At 45.0% G+C, this 12377-nt stretch overlaps 1 protein-coding gene across 1 annotated transcript in view; it reads left to right on the forward strand.

Annotated features, from left to right (window-relative positions):
• The window catches only part of LOC131289067 (AP-1 complex subunit gamma-1-like), a 28041-nt gene that overhangs the window by 10395 nt on the left and 5269 nt on the right, over nt 1-12377 (forward strand). The gene's annotated exons all lie outside the window — the stretch shown is intronic.

Consider the following 12377-nt stretch of genomic DNA (forward strand, 5'->3'; position numbering starts at 1 on the left):
GTATTTTAATTTTAATACATTTAAATATTGAATGATTGCCTACTATCGACAAACACGGCATGTTGTTTTCTACAAGTTATATTGAATAGATAAAATTCATCAACTGTAAATAACTTTCATACTACACTTTTACAGTACATTACATTACACCATCATGAATTAACCTACGTATTGCTAAACTTCCTTCAAAATGACGGTTTGACAGCGTAAGTTTTACTTTTATTTGGATGTTTTGTTTTGATGAATTTTTAACTTTTGTCCGAAGATAAAATTGAAAACACCTTTCTTAATTGATGTTTTAAATATTTACAGGGTTGTTATGCGTTTTTTAACCTCTGAAACCTAACGCTTAATTCTTTTGCCAATAAGCATTGTTTAAATTATATTCAATGCATCGTTAATCATGCAGTAATCTAAGGTAGTTTTAAATTATATTTTGATAATTTTTTTTTTTTAAGTTTAAATTCTTCAATATTTTTGAACGTATAACGAACACATTCCAAATCATCCAAAATGTCCAATTTCCTCGGTTTATCAATATTACCATTTTCAGGGGTGCCACTTTGGGGTCGTTTCTCCTTGTTAGCTTAAGCCAGTGCCATGTAGCCGCCCTGGGAAACGTAACATTATTTACACCCTGCATCAACTTGCCATTCACACAGCCATTCCGCCATGTTACACGAGAAAGAGGATCGTGTCGGAAAGTCTTGGGGGGTCTTCACCGAAATATATTTCACTTTCCTCCCCACAAACACCTGCATTACCGAAGGAAAAGCAAACAAATCTCTCGCCCTCATCTCGTCTCGTCTCGTTCATCCGTTGGATAATGCGAAGCGCTGTGGCTTTCCAGGCAGGATTTGGAAACTTTATGTCCTCCAGGAGCCCCGCGGGGGTGAAGGGGTGCGTGCGAAAGTGTCGAAATGTGGCCAACACCGTGTGGCGATGGTAATCCTGCAATCCGCTTGCTCCCCAACCCAAGGTTGGATTTTTCATCCATCGCGGATTGTCGTGCTTATCTGCTTACATCTCAAGCCCGGTGATCCGGCAAACCAACAGGGGGTAGAAAATATGCCCGGCAACGGGGGCAACTCTTTCCGGTGCTCAATTTTTCGCCAAGAAACTGTTGTCGTCTTTCATCCCAGTTTCGCTTTAAGCTGTGTCGAGTGTAACCGCATTGTGCGGACGAGAGTCACTCTTTATTACCGAACGCAGCGAAGAAGCCGAATGCAACTTGTGCAACCGGCATGACACCGTTGTGCTGACATCCCACGTCCATGCCGATGGCTTGTGGCCGCTGGGACGACGTGAGATCAGGAAAATGCCACCAATAAAAGTTAAAACCCTCGCGCATACACCAAGGGCTTCGCCTCGTGTGCCACACAAACAGAGCCGGAGCAGACACACAAAAGTCGTACTGTCGGGCTGTTATCAGTAGATAAGCATGGCGAACACGACGCTGGGATCACAAAACACCAACCCCCGGTGGGGTTGAAAATGGACCGCCATGGCTCCGTGTCTTGTGTCCTCGTTTGCTGTCGTTATCTAAACCGTGGCTGCTCGCTGCTTGTTGTCCGGGAAGCGGCGGCGCTAAAACTCACGAATAATGTGTCCCGAAAACTTTACTGCACCGGTTGCGGTTTTAAGGTTCCCGTTCCCCGACGGACGAGCAAACGGTGACGTCATTGCGCTTCTGTCGGTGTTGCTTAATCTTCTTTGCATTTCGTTTATGTTTGCTCCTCGAACAAACAGCTTTTGCTCTCATCCTTTCCTTTTTATATTGCCGGCACCATCAAGGTATTGAACACCTTATCCTGGCGACTCGAGGACGAGAGACAGTCTAATGAATCGCGATCGATTGGCGGGGATGGGAATTGCGGGAGGATGGTGGAAAACTCGATTTCAAGAGGTGAAAGCAATCGTTTCGCTTCGCTCGGTTCGTTGATTCGTTTGTTAGCACACAGCGCCGTGTTCGTGATAATCACGAAATGGAAATTTTGCCACAATCTGTTCAAGCACCGTTTAGCAAGCGTCTAAGAAAGCATTGCGATGGCGAACGGTGGGGCTGAGGGAGGGGAAGAGGGAGTTCTGAGAAGATGGAAATGGGGCACCCCTGGAGTGAAGCGATTTTCCATCGGATCGGAGAGCTTCGCAGCGGAATGGGGCGACTAACCGTGTAACACATTTCGGTTGAGTAAACGTGGAACTGATAAAATTATCGTACCGTCGTGTTTTATTTAGGGTTTTTTTTCTTCTTTCTCGTGATTTACTCAACCAATGCTGAAGGAACCTACGGTTATCCAATCTGATCAACGTGAGTGGTGAATAAGATTGCAGAAAATATTGCGATCGACAGTGAAATGTAATCTATTCAAGAGGATACATATTTACTCGCCAAATCGACTAATTGAATATGATGTGAACAGTTTTAACATGATTTTTTTTAGAAATTTTAAATATTCAGTTTTAATTAGGCTGTTTATCTAGTACTTTATTGAATTTATTCTGATGGATTAAATAATGACAAAATATTTTATGTTGTTAAATAATTCGGTAAAAATCAATCAATAAAATATTTGGTTAATCCACTTCCATCAAATGTGAACCTTGTTTTTTATTTTCATTGGTAACTTTTATTCCAGGCTCTTATGGAAAATAATATCGTAAAGTTTTGTCGTTCGACATTACTTCTTTTTTAAACAGAAATTATTAATTTTTATTGAAAAATTCACTAAAACAAAGCCTGACTCAAGAGCGTGCCAATCAAAACGTATCGGATTTGGTTTTACTGAATTCATGGGGCAAGCCACCAAAGTTTTCACATAACGCGCCCCCGGTGAGGGCCAGATGTTGTTGAGAACTTTTGCCTGGTTTTCGAGTGAACTTTTCCTTCTCGACGCCTCCCTCCCTGTTGTATCCTGATTAATAATAACAAGCAAATTTCGATCACGATCTCAAGTGTATTGCTAAAACTAGCCCACCAATAAACGTCTTCAGCTAAATTTCTCATTTCCATTCCTCTGATATCAGTTTTGAATCAGCCCGACACACACACACACTTTCAATAATATCAGATGGTTTGTGGGATTCTTTTGGTGGTCCTTTTCCATGTTTCGAGGCGGCACATAGTTGCCTTTTCATCCCTCATGTTGACTTTTCCCATTCCCTACTGTCGAATGAAGAATCAACTTTTCGTCCCGATTGCGTACCGGAAAAGGCAAAAAAACGAAGGTGCTGATGAGGGAAAATAATTAAAATTAATAGCATCAAAAACCCATCTCTGGGGGGGTGGGAGAGGAAAAGGTCCGGCCGGTAACGGGAAGGGCTGCCGGCTCAAACAAAATGCGTTGCTCCCACCTTCTGCCCGCCTTGCTGGACAATAAATAAAGATAAGTAAAACGATTCCGTGGAGAAAAGATGACAGAAAAGGTAACACACAATTTTGAAACTGATTTCGTCCCCCGTCCCCCACCCCCACTCTCCCATCGGAGGTTTTGTTTACGAAGTGCTGTCACCTGAAAACCACCAACGAGATAAAGTTGTCCTTATCGTTACCCTACCCTGGACCCAATCAAGTGGAACTCCCTTTTGGGGATCGTGTGCTCCCCACAGAGTGGGTATGTTTGTTGTGTGGAGGGTGTGGTTGTGTGGTTGAGTGTGTGTGTGTGCGTTAGGTAAGGCAAGGCCTATTAGACTCTTCATAATCGTTTCGACACTTTTCCTCGCATCCCCAAGTGGGTTCGGCCTATTTTCCCTTGCTTTCCTCTACCTTCCTAGATCCGGGGTTTCTTATCCTCCTACCTTACAGGAAACTCACCCACTTACTGTGTCACTTGTGCCACTGTTAGTTAAATTTTTTATCATACCAACCTCGCCACAGACCCATTTCCGTCGCTGGAGCATCGCGTTCGGGACGATCGCATGAAACCCACTTAAGATGCTTATCGAGTGACCGTAAATAAGTGAAAGTTTACTTTGGTGGGCGAGACGCGCGGCGTTGGGGTGGTGGGTGTTTTTTCAGGAAAAATCATCCATCAGCTGGCCGCGATCCGCCGAGCGACAAAAGCGATGTCATTCTTCGCCACCTCGAGTGGCCCCGTAATGGATGGCTTCCAGGAACTGTTGATTGCTAAACGATCCATCAAATCAAGCCGATTGTGTTTTCTAATGAACTCAGCTTTCGTGGTCGAGTGATTTTTCCCCTAGGAAAAATCTCCCGGGTGGAGAAAAATTGACTGAAGAGAAAAACCAATTAAGATTATGCAAATCATATTAAACACGAATGAACTTTTATTTTAACAGCTCTTCCTTCACTTCGACCAAGTAAAACACATTTAAACGAATTAATTAAAAGAAGAAGTTTTCTAGCACAGGGTTTGGAAAACATTTTTCTTTACCCTTCTCATTCCAACCCTCAAGTGGTTAATGAGTGCCCGGGTAGATGCAAGTGTGCCCGGCAACACCTACCATAGCAATAGTGTTCCCTTAGTTCTAGCCATTGTTGTTGGAGAAAATTTTCCCACAAACCAGTTAACAACTTGGGACGAAACTTTACGAATCGACCGGTAGAACCGAAGGTAAAATAAACTTGCGTCCTTTAGGGCTACGAAGAAAGAACTTTCTCTTGTAGTTGCACTTGAGAGACGTTCAGACATATACACACACTCGTTTGAGGTGGAATTCATAAGACCTTTTTCGGGTGGAAATCTGTTGTAAATTAGATTCCTTTATTTAAATTAACCCACCTCCCTTTTACTTGAATCATGTTTTGCCCTGTACGTGTTTCTGTTCATGTTTGAATCTAGAACAAAAATAAAAAATTACCCAACCAGTTGGGAGTAAGGGAAAGCCTTCCAGGTTGGGAGTGAGAGGAGGTTTTTAATTTTGTGTAGACTTCTTAAATCGTCCGCCAACACCAGTGTCTCGTCAAACCGTTTCGGTGCCTAAAGAATCAAAAACACAAAAAAAAAAACCAAATGTATCAGGAAATGGAAAGCGTGATGGAAAACGGCCGACAAGCCACCTTTCCCGCGTTCATGCCGCTCGATCCTGTTCGCTTTGTTTACACGACGTCAAAACCAGCGCGCCATCGAGTGTCTGGCAAATTCCCGAGGTGTCCGTTGCTTAGCATTTGTCATTAGATCGTACCGATTCCATCTCCCGGCCCTGGAATGACTGCTTCCGGTCGATGCTGCTCTATGCAGGGACACGCTTTCATTCCGCTTCGCCCTCATTTCCACGCCATGCTTCCGCTTCGCCATCCATCCCAGGCGGGCGAGGAGGAATTTAAAATCGCACAAAATTCCAAAACTAATTGCTCCGATGAATCCGGTCCGGAAGCGTTCTAATTGACGCCGGGAAATGCAAACGCGCCACTAGGTGCTAGAAAATACGAAAGAATTCGTACGTCAGATGGGAGTTCGTCGGTACGGGGCGAAGGGAAGGGCGACGGCAAAGGAAATCGTCCGACTGCTAACACGCGGCTTCTCAATAAACGACGAAAATTTGCATTTTATTTAATGCCAGAACGAGCCTCGGAACGGAAGTCGACTGGATTTCGATGGGAGAAAATTAAGCTTTGATGGTTTTTATAGGACGTTAACAATGTATTAAAAAGTAGTTAGTTATTATTTTTATTACTTATTGAAGGCATCTTTTGAAGATTTGGGAGAAACTGCGCGATTTGGATCGTAGGAAATCGCAATCATGGGTGGAATGTTGCGTACAAGGGTTGAACAAATAAGATAACGCATATCAAAAACCAACATTTCGAAACGTCGAAAACATACGAACCACTCCTAAACACACTTTTCCAACATGGACATAAAATTTATCTCACATACCTACAAATACAAATTCCGTATTCCAAATAACGGTACGTTCCAGACAAAATATGCTAAACCGGGTGCATCTTTTACCTCACATTCGATTTCTGGCAAGATAATACGTATCCTCGTTTGTGCCTGTGCGTGTTTTCTTTTCACACAAATGATACATTCATCCCGAAAAGGGAAAACCGGCCTAAGCCCTGGCGAGCTCCGGCCTCGAGATGTGGGTTGAAGTTTCCGGTCGTCGAAGAAGTGACGAAGCGTGCAGGAAGTTGCGCACTATGTTTACCTTTATCAATGTCGAATTCACCGACATCTGGGTGGTCTTGTTTTTTTTTATTTTTGCTTTCCCACCCCTCCCCAATGCGAACCCATCACCATTCCGATTCGACACCGGAATTAGGTCGTATTCAGTGCTTTCCGGCGGTGGGTTTAGGGGCGACCGGGGTGATTTGTGGAACCCGAATGAGGATATTAAGCCTGTGCCTATTTGTGCCCCTTTCCCGTACCAAAACCAACAACACACACACAAGCACTCCTTCTGCTCCGAACATTTATTTACCCGGTTTGGAGTCCGAACGTTGGTGAAGTGATTTTTCGAGTGAAAATATTCTGAATTTCCTCACGTGGCTTCCAGGAGGTGCAGGTGCCAGGATGGTCGGCACTTCAGGCGGTGACAGGTTCATCTAAGGTAAAATATTGCACATCCGAGTTCGGTTCATCGGTCTCCGGCAGTCCGTTTCTTTTGGCCATTTCAATTCCGGTGTGCTTTTTCCTTTTCTCCGGAGGAAAAACATGAATTTTCTGGCCCAGCACCTTTCGGCCTAGCTGCTGAACACAAATGGCCAACCTTGGGGCCGACGTTTGCCGAGCGTGATTTGCTCGGTAGGGAAATCGGGAGTAAACAGAAACAAAAACCCTTTGCTGGATACGATAAGCAGGGAAACAAAAAGGGATGAACGAGAGAAAAAATCGTAAGAGCTCGGAAAAACTAATGTAAGCAGGTTGACTCCCTGCAGCAAAAAACAAACCCTGGAGAGTTGACCCCCTTTTTTTACGGTTTGCTCCACTCGAGTCCAATTGGCCGGTGGATTGACTTAACTCACTTCCGTTTTTTTTATGTTCACGCCCCAAATTCCCTCCAGCTCCAGTTGTGTCCCAACGTTCGTCGGGCATGTTAAACCACTTGAAACGGATTCGAGTCCGAGCTGGAGGGAATACAGGAAAAATCTCGACACACCATCGAAGCTAAACAGAACAAATAGAGGCCCTACAGTTTGCCCATCGAGCGTTTGAGTTTGTCGTTGGGCCAGTGAGTGGAAATGGAAATGAGTGGTTAGCTGCAAGCTTTTCGATGGCGCTCGACCATCGCTCTCGATGGTAAATGCACGGACCGTATTTACTGGCATTTGGTTAACCGGGGAGCACCAGAGCAGATTGTTACTCGTGTCTTTTGTGCCTTTGAGACGGGCCCGTACGAGCCCCGGCCCGGGTCCGGATAATTTACCCATTCGCCCGTTTATTATCGACCGGTAAGAAGGGGACAGTTTGTACGTTGTCATTGAACGTGATAAATCGATGGAGGATTCAACGGGTTCACCTTCGGTTCGGTGGAAAAGCTGCTGAAATTCGGGCACCCGAGCTGCCACAATGGACACAATATACATACATTCCCTCGCCTCGAACACACCGACACAGCGCATATCTGACGATCAATATTTCCCGCACTCACGACATCACGGGTTCGATCGATGGCGCGGTACTAAACGTCGCCGTCACCGCGTATCCATTGTCATACGATTCAGTTTATCATACTTTCCCGGGCTGGGTATGCTGACGTGCGCCAAATCGAGAACAAACAACTGGGGCCTCGGTGGAAAACCTCCACACACACACACACACACACACACACACACACACACACACACACATACCCGACCGGCCAACCGGAGTGGAGTTAATAAGCTTTTACCTTGCTACTCCAGCAACTGTCACGCACGGAGGTGAAGCGGAAGCGAAGCAAGATGATGACACAAATGGACACCGAAGCCGGTTGGAAATGTGAAAATTGCCGGCAGCAAAAATATGTCAACGGTTTTCGTTACCGTTGCGTTACGCCAGTTGGTAATAAAAAATAACGAACCAACCGATGCGTTCAAGTGGGTTCGATTGTTTGTGGCAGCTTACGGCGGAATGATGTCAGTTCATGTTTTCTCCAATACAACCAATTGATGCGCGTGTTTGTATGTCCAGGACTAGGCTTCGAATAAACTCGAATCGCCTGCGGGGAACGCAGTAATAAGGTGCCATAAATACCCATTTAGGGATTCTAAATGACATCTATAGACAAGTATTTTGTGGGAGAGAAGCGAGAAGATCAAATAACAAGCCTACTTTTCCAAACAAATATGTTTCTATTAATACCACATTACGGGAACAAAGCAACAAGTAAAAATATGTGGCTAAATAAGTAAAAACACGAAGCTTAGAATTCCTACACACAAGGAGACGAATTCAATTCTCACAAGATTTTTCGAAAATAAAACAAATTCCACTGAATTTCTTTCACTTTCCCTCGTTTTAGAAAATCGTACCTGAAAAAATAACGCCACATTTACCAAAACTGTTAACAATCGGAAAACCCTCCCCGGGCCAACCACACGGGAGCACTTGTCGATGTTTGGAAAAACTTTCCTCCCAGCAAATCGGGGTTGGTTTTGTTTTCCATAAATATCATTAGCCGTTTTTTCCTTCGGCAAGCTTTAATTGTATCACGACCGAGTACAGCTAATGCCCATTAGCCGAGTTAAAAGTTTGGCAACTTAGAGTGCCCTCAAGAATTTGTTGATTTCTGCTCGCCATCCAGTGGCGAACTGGGTGAATCAAGGAAATTAAACAATGCCGGGGGAGAAAGGGTGGAAATAAGATTGATTAAATAGACCTAATTGAAAGAAGCTGTTGTACTTGGCACACGGAAAAGAGCCAAAACTTCGAAGGAGTTTCTTGAGGAGAAGATTGGTAACTAGATAATTCACTTTTCAATTGCTCAACTTTATGAGATAGAAGTGGGATGGAACATTTTTCAAAGATCTATGCAGAGAAGGGTGAACAAAAGCTTTTATTACTCACAAACAGGGATCCATTAAGCACTCAAGAAGTAAAAAAGCGTCCGTAGGTTCTCTTTTCCTTGCAAAAGCACACCTTGTGAGTACATTCAATGCATTTAAACATCCTTCTCGGTGCTCAAGAAACATTCCCGAAAACGGTACACGTTCAACAAATAGCACGGCGAGTATATTCCTCCATCTAATCTGCATAAGCACATTTCGATGGTCCTGGCAGGTGTGTTTTTTACTCCTTTACCTCCCTCACGGCGCTGCTAGTAAACTATGCTGAACTTATTCGGGGTTATTTCAATTTGTGAACCGTGCGCCGAACAACCTTTGATCACCGGATCACAATCGACAGGAAGATGGGTTCCCGGCTCAAGGAGAAAGCATGAAATCAACCGAAAGATACACGTTGCAAGAACAAAATCAACTCCCCCCCGGGTTGGTGGGAGGTTGATCGGAGAGGCGGATTGGTTTGACGAACGAGTGTTCCATCAACGGCCCCCTTTCGCCTGTCTGTTGGTATGGGTGTTTGTGTTCACTTACATCGGTTTTTCAACAGTTGCAACCAGTCGGTCTCGCCCTCCAAACGCAAGCCAAGTGAAATGAACCTAAATGGCAAATGGCGATGATCGTGGTGATTATTCCATTCTTCTTCTCTGGAAAGTGAGCAAAAGGAGGGAGTGGTAAAATAGTTCATATCATCCCGAGAAGCTCATCATCCTTGCCAAACGTACGTACGACGAACGTCACGCCGAGCTTCCACGTGATCCCACCCAAAATAAGCCATTTCGAAGGCAATCTATTCCCCACCTACCCACAAAAAGGAAACAGCTGGTTCGAGCGTTTTTCCGGACCTTGTGGGGAACAAGGTTAGAGTGGGGCTGGGGAAGGAGAGCGATGGGTGGTTATCGGCAGAAGAAATGTACGCCTTCATTGAACCGAGCCAAAGAAGACGACGACGACGACGACGACCACGCGGGACTGGGATGTATGTTTCCATCTCTGGCCAAATATCACCGATGACGACGCACCAGCACATTGTACGTGCGCGCGCGTGTGTGTGTTGTGAGGGGGATGGAGGTCGGAAAATTTATGACCCGCTTTTGTGCCGGCGCACAACCGAAAAGTCCCGAATCTTGAAACTATGCGAGGGATGCGCAATACGGCATGAATATTTGACGATTTTCTTCGGGCCGAATGGAAGCCACGCCGGCAAGCGAGACGATGGACCGGGCAGGCTCGAGGGCCAGGCAGGACCTATGAGGTTAGGTTCATCTCGGTGCCGTTCGGTGGACCAATTTCGTGTGCAACAGCTGGATGGTGTATGGTGTGTTCCCAGGACCGGGTCGGCAATCGTGCCATGCATTGCCAACCATCCTAACCCACGGAAGCCTGCGTCGGGAAAGGATTTTTCCAAAAGGGGTTTTCTGCAACAAATGTAACTTGGCCGCTGTGTTTGGTACGATTTATGCGATCTCATATTTAATCCCACGCGTCAAATGCTCGATGCTTGCTGGCGTGGCGTCATTCGGAGGGCCGATAAATCAATGATGATCGTTTCGAACCAATGTTCGATTGTTTTGTCTATGACGTCCAAAAGCTATAAAAGTGAAAATAAAAAGGTTTAAAATCTTTTCATTATTGTCAATGAATAAAAACAACTTAGTTTAACCAATAAAAAAACAAAACTAGTAAAGTAATGTTATTTACTTTCGGTAATATTCCAACAACCTCCCAAAGAGGATTTTGAAACGTAAAAAGATTTACATTTTGTTCCACCACAGACATCACAGACAGCTGTGCATCAACGGAATGGTAATGCCATATTGCATCCTCCAATCTTATAGCGATTATGTCCCCGCACACACTCCTCCAGAACCAAACCGAAACCGGGAAACCAAGCCGTTCCATTCCATTTGCTGCACTTTCGCAAAAAAAGCAACCCAAACACAAGCGAAGCAAACAGAAAAACAACCCCGATTACGAGCCATTCTGATTTGCTGGCCCCGAGCGTTCCATATCCGTTCGGCAAAAAAAGCAACCTCTCCACTCGTGTGGTGGAAAAGGGAATGTGCCCTCGGGGCTGGCTGGTGCACGATCTAACACGGATCCAACACGGTTGTCCTTCTGACCGGATCCTGTCCCGTCTGCCGGTTTGTGTTTGTTTGCAGCCGGGCCAGCAGTAGTAGCATGACGTTTTCAGTCACTCTCTACTGTGTATACATCAAACAAAGTCGTGCCACCGTGACTCCGTGAGTGACACGGTTCGGTGTGAAAAGCGAGAATGGATGGAACATAAAGCGTAAGCTCCGAAGGCCGCGTTGAAGTGGAAATTGTGGTGTGCCACGTGCCCGGCACTCTCCCCCCCTCTTCGGTAGATCAGCTTCCACCGTTTTCGGGATTGAGGGACGGCACGTTTCTTCTGTTGATGTTTTTTTTCCCCCCATTCTCTCCCGACCTCCCTTCCCTAACGATTCCTACTCTATCTACATTTTTCCTTATCACTCGCCCTCGCCTGGAGAGTCACGTTCGACTGCTAGCCATCAATCAACTTGGTCCGGGACTGGTTCAAAGCACCCCGAAAAGGGCGGCCAACATATCATCAAACTTAAATAACAAAAAAAAAAAAATACACCGGCCCATCTGTTGGTACGTCCGTTTCTTTGCCTCGACTCTCTTTCGAGTTAAACTTGAATCAAGATGAACTCGGTCTCTCCCTCGACCAACAACTCCCCGTGGGTCGACCTATTGGTGGGGAAATAATACAGCCGCATTTTCAGTCAAACGTCGCCCCGGAATACGGATACTTTGTCACTATTGACAGTTATTAATTTTTTCCTTTCCAACTCCCGGCCGACATACTCATCAAGTTACTTCATTTTACTCCGCTTCGGTGTGATAAGTACATTGTGATGAACAAAAGTAGTTTTGGTACGGTTGGCAATGGAGTCGCCCAGTCCGGGAATGGAGGCGCCCGGTCGTTGACAATTCATCATTTATTCAATACGTTCAAATGAGGGAGAATGATCGAATTTTCCATTTACTTTATCGACGCAATGGTGGGAAAAAAACTCTTCCCAATAGAATGTGAACAACTCGGTGCAGTTCACTCTGGCACATCTGTTTGATTTAATTGTTTTTCCATTCGCTCACATTTCCACGAACGGCCGGGAGCGGGAAAATGTTGATTTAATGGCCAACGCTGCGAAATATGCCTTATTTACATATATTAATGGGCACCGCGTGAAACAATGCATCCAATTTCTCCTCCCGTTAATGCGTGTGTGTTTCTTTCTTGGCGTTGAAATTTATTTAAAGGTAATCATCTCATGTTTAATGGCCTAGGAGATGTTTTACTGCCGTTAATTTTACTACCGTCGGGGCACAGATGTGCTGTAATCAAATGAAGCTTAAATTCTTCAAGCCTCCAGTAGGAAAG

The sequence above is a fragment of the Anopheles ziemanni genome, chromosome 3 (genome assembly GCF_943734765.1).
Source record: "Anopheles ziemanni chromosome 3, idAnoZiCoDA_A2_x.2, whole genome shotgun sequence".
NCBI lineage: Eukaryota > Metazoa > Arthropoda > Insecta > Diptera > Culicidae > Anopheles > Anopheles ziemanni.